Genomic DNA, 7,500 nt, shown 5'->3' on the forward strand with positions numbered 1-7,500 from the left:
TTTATTGTGAAGCAAACAGTGTATCAACAGTACATCTATCCTTGATTTATACAATGCTTTGTTAATTTGTGACCTGAATAACAAATGTTTACAAGTGAAAAACAGATGAATAGAAGAGATGAATAAAATCAAATAAAGAAATGGAAAACTGAATGAATTGATTTTTGTTTATGTTGTAAAGGGCAAACATGGAGAAGAAGAGCCACGAGTGCAGTGTGTGCAACAGGACTTTCACTGAGAAGTCTAACCTGACTATAGGCAAAAGAAGCTTCATGCTCCAAAGCAGTGTTTCCCAACCCTGGTCCTCAAGGCACACCGCCCTGCATGTTTCCCATGTTTCCCTGCTCCAGCACACCTGATTAAAGTAATTGGGTCAGGTCTGAAAGCTCTCTAGAAGGCTGAGCACAACCCATTCATTTGAATCAGGTGTGCTGGAGCAGGGAAACATGGAAAACGTGCAGGGCGGTGTGCCTTGAGGACCAGGGTTGGGAAACACTGCTCCAAGGAGAATGAGTGTGATGTGTGTGGTAGAAGCTTCACCTTCAGCCATCAGCTGACCTCCCGCCTGAAGCAGCACCTGTATCCACACATTCCTCTGTATAGGCAGGGAGAGGCCAAGCTGCTGTGTTCAGACGCAGCTAAGACTGTGACAGAGGCCCCCAGCAGAGCAGCAGACCCTGGACTGCAGAGGCTGCTGCCAAGAAATCTGGAGGGGAAATGTGACTGGAGAAATCCTCTGCATTGATGGAACAAAAAAGGTTTGTATAAAATATCCCTTTGATCTGGATTCTGAGTGTTCAGTGAGAATACTTTGTAATCCACAGACATGTTGTAGGAAAGACTGTAATATGAAATAATATGAATGTAATATGAATGTTCTGCTTTTTAGGTCCCTAAGAAGATATATGGTGATGGCCCGGGCACCATGCAGCCTGTCACCAGTGTTCTGAACGAACGGGGCCAGTTCTTGACGACGGTGGTGGTGGCAGCTGAGTCTGAGGGGTGCTGCAGGCGTATGGCGAGCGGCCTGATTGCTCGGTTCCAACGTGCAAACGCTCCTGCACCAAAGGTCATATATGCAGACAACAACTGTTGTCGGTAAGTTTAAGAATAATTCCAAATAACTGATAATGAAATCAACAATTTAACTGACAGATGAAACAGTTAACATTAAATCACATCTTTTTACAAGGAACACATGCTGTATAAAATCTTGATATCATTTCAGTGACAGCGGTTCCTCCTTCCTGGAGACTCTGTTCAGACACTGGGTGCAGAAGGGTGCTGTGTACCACCGGCAGCACCGCTGTGATCCTGCTGTGATCCAACAGAGCCATTCCAAGTATGGGGCGTCCATGAGTGCCTTGGCAGGTGCAGTGCTGGCCTACAACAAGGACGACATGATGCTCTTAGTCCAGGCTGTCAGGAGTGGCAAAAAAAGAGTTGTACGCCAGATGTTCAGACGAGGAAATGATGGCCTTCCAATAGAATAGAATGTGATATAATAATAATACTACATATAAGAATATTTTCTTGCGCTATTGCACATTTGTTGGATGAGAATATATGTAATTTTGTTTATATTGTGAGCAGAGAAACATCTGGTGCTTTATCTGACTCTGTGCAACATGTTACTGCCATTAATAAAATTAATTGTTTGTACATTTATTGGCTGGTGTTTGCAAATCTCTGTTGCTGAAAAAAGATGTTACTGCAAGTTTTCACATTTTCCCCCAATAGGCAGGATTTCAGAAAATGAGCTATACAACATTTGAAGGGGTATTCAAGGTTGTATGCTGTATGCCAGGCTCAAAAATGGGTTTTAAGCCTCCTAATTACCACAAGAACATAGGCATAAGCCTAATAACATAGGCAATGTACTACAGGTAAATAGGATAGAAAATTTAAGTATCAAATATCTACATGAAACCTCCCAGGCTTGTTCCTTACAAACAATATTTTTTATAGCAACAATCTTTAACCTGACTTTATCAACATTTTCAGATTTCTACATCTGAAATGTATGCAAATTAGCACATAATTAATGATGTAACACCTAATTTGCATGGAAAAACATAACATTAACACAGTAATAACATAATCTCATCAGTCTACATCAACTCAAACTATGCAAATAATGCAAACAACATTCAGCAGCCAAGTGGATTTCAATCATCCAGGCCTCATGCATGACATCTCTGTAAATAAAAGTTGAGGCCAGTGAACACCAGGGGGAGTCCTTCTTTTTGATCCTTTTTTGATCGATCCCAGGTTGAGCAATAGGGACTTGGGGGGGTCATGAGCCGTTCCCAGGCGCGCTCCCTTCCAAGTCCCTATGGCGACCAATGGTTGAGCGCTGTTGAGCAAAGTTGAGCGAATGGTTGAGCCCTGTTGAGCACAGTTGAGCGCTCAACCCGCCAATCATTGAGCAGGGAATTTCCGCCGCCAATCATTGAGCAGGGATTTTCCGCCAATCAGCATCATGCCTGTCGCCACCTGTCCCGTTCGTCCTGTTCGTCATTTCAGCCGTCATTTCGCTCACGTAAGTCTAATCTTCTTCAGTGTACATTAAACTATCTTGGTGCTGGTTTTGATGAATGAAAAGATTCTCTGAAAATTGGCAACTTCCTGCGTCAGAAACGTCATTGTTTACATATACGTTGTATAGACAACGTAGGCAATTGACAACCTGCCTTCCGGTAGTTTGGCATCTTATTGTTGTGAGAATTTATGCACATTCTATCACTTTTATCATCATGACAGCATTTTAACAAATCTATAACCTATTGTAGTTGTGAAACTTATGATTGTCAATCTATTATATATCTTAGTTTACCTAATCAGTTGACTATAATCCGTTTTACTATCAAAACATGCTAGCTAGCTAGCTAGCTGTATCTAAAACAGGACAAAATACGATTCTTGTACAGCTGTATTGGAAAACTGAATTATGTTTGAAATATTTTTATTGTGAAGCAAACAGTGTATCAACAGTACATCTATCCTTGATTTATACAATGCTTTGTTAATTTATGACCTGAATAACAAATGTTTACAAGTGAAAAACAGATGAATAGAAGAGATGAATAAAATCAAATAAAGAAATGGAAAACTGAATGAATTGATTTTTGTTTATGTTGTAAAGGGCAAACATGGAGAAGAAGAGCCACGAGTGCAGTGTGTGCAACAGGACTTTCACTGAGAAGTCTAACCTGACTATAGGCAAAAGAAGCTTCATGCTCCAAAGCAGTGTTTCCCAACCCTGGTCCTCAAGGCACACCGCCCTGCATGTTTCCCATGTTTCCCTGCTCCAGCACACCTGATTAAAGTAATTGGGTCAGGTCTGAAAGCTCTCTAGAAGGCTGAGCACAACCCATTCATTTGAATCAGGTGTGCTGGAGCAGGGAAACATGGAAAACGTGCAGGGCGGTGTGCCTTGAGGACCAGGGTTGGGAAACACTGCTCCAAGGAGAATGAGTGTGATGTGTGTGGTAGAAGCTTCACCTTCAGCCATCAGCTGACCTCCCGCCTGAAGCAGCACCTGTATCCACACATTCCTCTGTATAGGCAGGGAGAGGCCAAGCTGCTGTGTTCAGACGCAGCTAAGACTGTGACAGAGGCCCCCAGCAGAGCAGCAGACCCTGGACTGCAGAGGCTGCTGCCAAGAAATCTGGAGGGGAAATGTGACTGGAGAAATCCTCTGCATTGATGGAACAAAAAAGGTTTGTATAAAATATCCCTTTGATCTGGATTCTGAGTGTTCAGTGAGAATACTTTGTAATCCACAGACATGTTGTAGGAAAGACTGTAATATGAAATAATATGAATGTAATATGAATGTTCTGCTTTTTAGGTCCCTAAGAAGATATATGGTGATGGCCCGGGCACCATGCAGCCTGTCACCAGTGTTCTGAACGAACGGGGACAGTTCTTGATGACGGTGGTGGTGGCAGCTGAGTCTGAGGGGTGCTGCAGGCGTATGGCGAGCGGCCTGATTGCTCGGTTCCAACGTGCAAACGCTCCTGCACCAAAGGTCATATATGCAGACAACAACTGTTGTCGGTAAGTTTAAGAATAATTCCAAATAACTGATAATGAAATCAACAATTTAACTGACAGATGAAACAGTTAACATTAAATCACATCTTTTTACAAGGAACACATGCTGTATAAAATCTTGATATCATTTCAGTGACAGCGGTTCCTCCTTCCTGGAGACTCTGTTCAGACACTGGGTGCAGAAGGGTGCTGTGTACCACCGGCAGCACCGCTGTGATCCTGCTGTGATCCAACAGAGCCATTCCAAGTATGGGGCGTCCATGAGTGCCTTGGCAGGTGCAGCGCTGGCCTACAACAAGGACGACATGATGCTCTTAGTCCAGGCTGTCAGGAGTGGCAAAAAAAGAGTTGTACGCCAGATGTTCAGACGAGGAAATGATGGCCTTCCAATAGAATAGAATGTGATATAATAATAATACTACATATAAGAATATTTTCTTGCGCTATTGCACATTTGTTGGATGAGAATATATGTAATTTTGTTTATATTGTGAGCAGAGAAACATCTGGTGCTTTATCTGACTCTGTGCAACATGTTACTGCCATTAATAAAATTAATTGTTTGTACATTTATTGGCTGGTGTTTGCAAATCTCTGTTGCTGAAAAAAGATGTTACTGCAAGTTTTCACATTTTCCCCCAATAGGCAGGATTTCAGAAAATGAGCTATACAACATTTGAAGGGGTATTCAAGGTTGTATGCTGTATGCCAGGCTCAAAAATGGGTTTTAAGCCTCCTAATTACCACAAGAACATAGGCATAAGCCTAATAACATAGGCAATGTACTACAGGTAAATAGGATAGAAAATTTAAGTATCAAATATCTACATGAAACCTCCCAGGCTTGTTCCTTACAAACAATATTTTTTATAGCAACAATCTTTAACCTGACTTTATCAACATTTTCAGATTTCTACATCTGAAATGTATGCAAATTAGCACATAATTAATGATGTAACACCTAATTTGCATGGAAAAACATAACATTAACACAGTAATAACATAATCTCATCAGTCTACATCAACTCAAACTATGCAAATAATGCAAACAACATTCAGCAGCCAAGTGGATTTCAATCATCCAGGCCTCATGCATGACATCTCTGTAAATAAAAGTTGAGGCCAGTGAACACCAGGGGGAGTCCTTCTTTTTGATCCTTTTTTGATCGATCCCAGGTTGAGCAATAGGGACTTGGGGGGGTCATGAGCCGTTCCCAGGCGCGCTCCCTTCCAAGTCCCTATGGCGACCAATGGTTGAGCGCTGTTGAGCAAAGTTGAGCGAATGGTTGAGCCCTGTTGAGCACAGTTGAGCGCTCAACCCGCCAATCATTGAGCAGGGAATTTCCGCCGCCAATCATTGAGCAGGGATTTTCCGCCAATCAGCATCATGCCTGTCGCCACCTGTCCCGTTCGTCCTGTTCGTCATTTCAGCCGTCATTTCGCTCACGTAAGTCTAATCTTCTTCAGTGTACATTAAACTATCTTGGTGCTGGTTTTGATGAATGAAAAGATTCTCTGAAAATTGGCAACTTCCTGCGTCAGAAACGTCATTGTTTACATATACGTTGTATAGACAACGTAGGCAATTGACAACCTGCCTTCCGGTAGTTTGGCATCTTATTGTTGTGAGAATTTATGCACATTCTATCACTTTTATCATCATGACAGCATTTTAACAAATCTATAACCTATTGTAGTTGTGAAACTTATGATTGTCAATCTATTATATATCTTAGTTTACCTAATCAGTTGACTATAATCCGTTTTACTATCAAAACATGCTAGCTAGCTAGCTAGCTGTATCTAAAACAGGACAAAATACGATTCTTGTACAGCTGTATTGGAAAACTGAATTATGTTTGAAATATTTTTATTGTGAAGCAAACAGTGTATCAACAGTACATCTATCCTTGATTTATACAATGCTTTGTTAATTTGTGACCTGAATAACAAATGTTTACAAGTGAAAAACAGATGAATAGAAGAGATGAATAAAATCAAATAAAGAAATGGAAAACTGAATGAATTGATTTTTGTTTATGTTGTAAAGGGCAAACATGGAGAAGAAGAGCCACGAGTGCAGTGTGTGCAACAGGACTTTCACTGAGAAGTCTAACCTGACTATAGGCACAAGAAGCTTCATGCTCCAAAGCAGTGTTTCCCAACCCTGGTCCTCAAGGCACACCGCCCTGCATGTTTCCCATGTTTCCCTGCTCCAGCACACCTGATTAAAGTAATTGGGTCAGGTCTGAAAGCTCTCTAGAAGGCTGAGCACAACCCATTCATTTGAATCAGGTGTGCTGGAGCAGGGAAACATGGAAAACGTGCAGGGCGGTGTGCCTTGAGGACCAGGGTTGGGAAACACTGCTCCAAGGAGAATGAGTGTGATGTGTGTGGTAGAAGCTTCACCTTCAGCCATCAGCTGACCTCCCGCCTGAAGCAGCACCTGTATCCACACATTCCTCTGTATAGGCAGGGAGAGGCCAAGCTGCTGTGTTCAGACGCAGCTAAGACTGTGACAGAGGCCCCCAGCAGAGCAGCAGACCCTGGACTGCAGAGGCTGCTGCCAAGAAATCTGGAGGGGAAATGTGACTGGAGAAATCCTCTGCATTGATGGAACAAAAAAGGTTTGTATAAAATATCCCTTTGATCTGGATTCTGAGTGTTCAGTGAGAATACTTTGTAATCCACAGACATGTTGTAGGAAAGACTGTAATATGAAATAATATGAATGTAATATGAATGTTCTGCTTTTTAGGTCCCTAAGAAGATATATGGTGATGGCCCGGGCACCATGCAGCCTGTCACCAGTGTTCTGAACAAACGGGGACAGTTCTTGACGACGGTGGTGGTGGCAGCTGAGTCTGAGGGGTGCTGCAGGCGTATGGCGAGCGGCCTGATTGCTCGGTTCCAACGTGCAAACGCTCCTGCACCAAAGGTCATATATGCAGACAACAACTGTTGTCGGTAAGTTTAAGAATAATTCCAAATAACTGATAATGAAATCAACAATTTAACTGACAGATGAAACAGTTAACATTAAATCACATCTTTTTACAAGGAACACATGCTGTATAAAATCTTGATATCATTTCAGTGACAGCGGTTCCTCCTTCCTGGAGACTCTGTTCAGACACTGGGTGCAGAAGGGTGCTGTGTACCACCGGCAGCACCGCTGTGATCCTGCTGTGATCCAACAGAGCCATTCCAAGTATGGGGCGTCCATGAGTGCCTTGGCAGGTGCAGTGCTGGCCTACAACAAGGACGACATGATGCTCTTAGTCCAGGCTGTCAGGAGTGGCAAAAAAAGAGTTGTACGCCAGATGTTCAGACGAGGAAATGATGGCCTTCCAATAGAATAGAATGTGATATAATAATAATACTACATATAAGAATATTTTCTTGCGCTATTGCACATTTGTTGGATGAGAATATATGTAA

Source organism: Odontesthes bonariensis, chromosome 11 (assembly GCF_027942865.1).
Source record: "Odontesthes bonariensis isolate fOdoBon6 chromosome 11, fOdoBon6.hap1, whole genome shotgun sequence".
In the NCBI taxonomy this organism is placed as follows: domain Eukaryota; kingdom Metazoa; phylum Chordata; class Actinopteri; order Atheriniformes; family Atherinopsidae; genus Odontesthes; species Odontesthes bonariensis.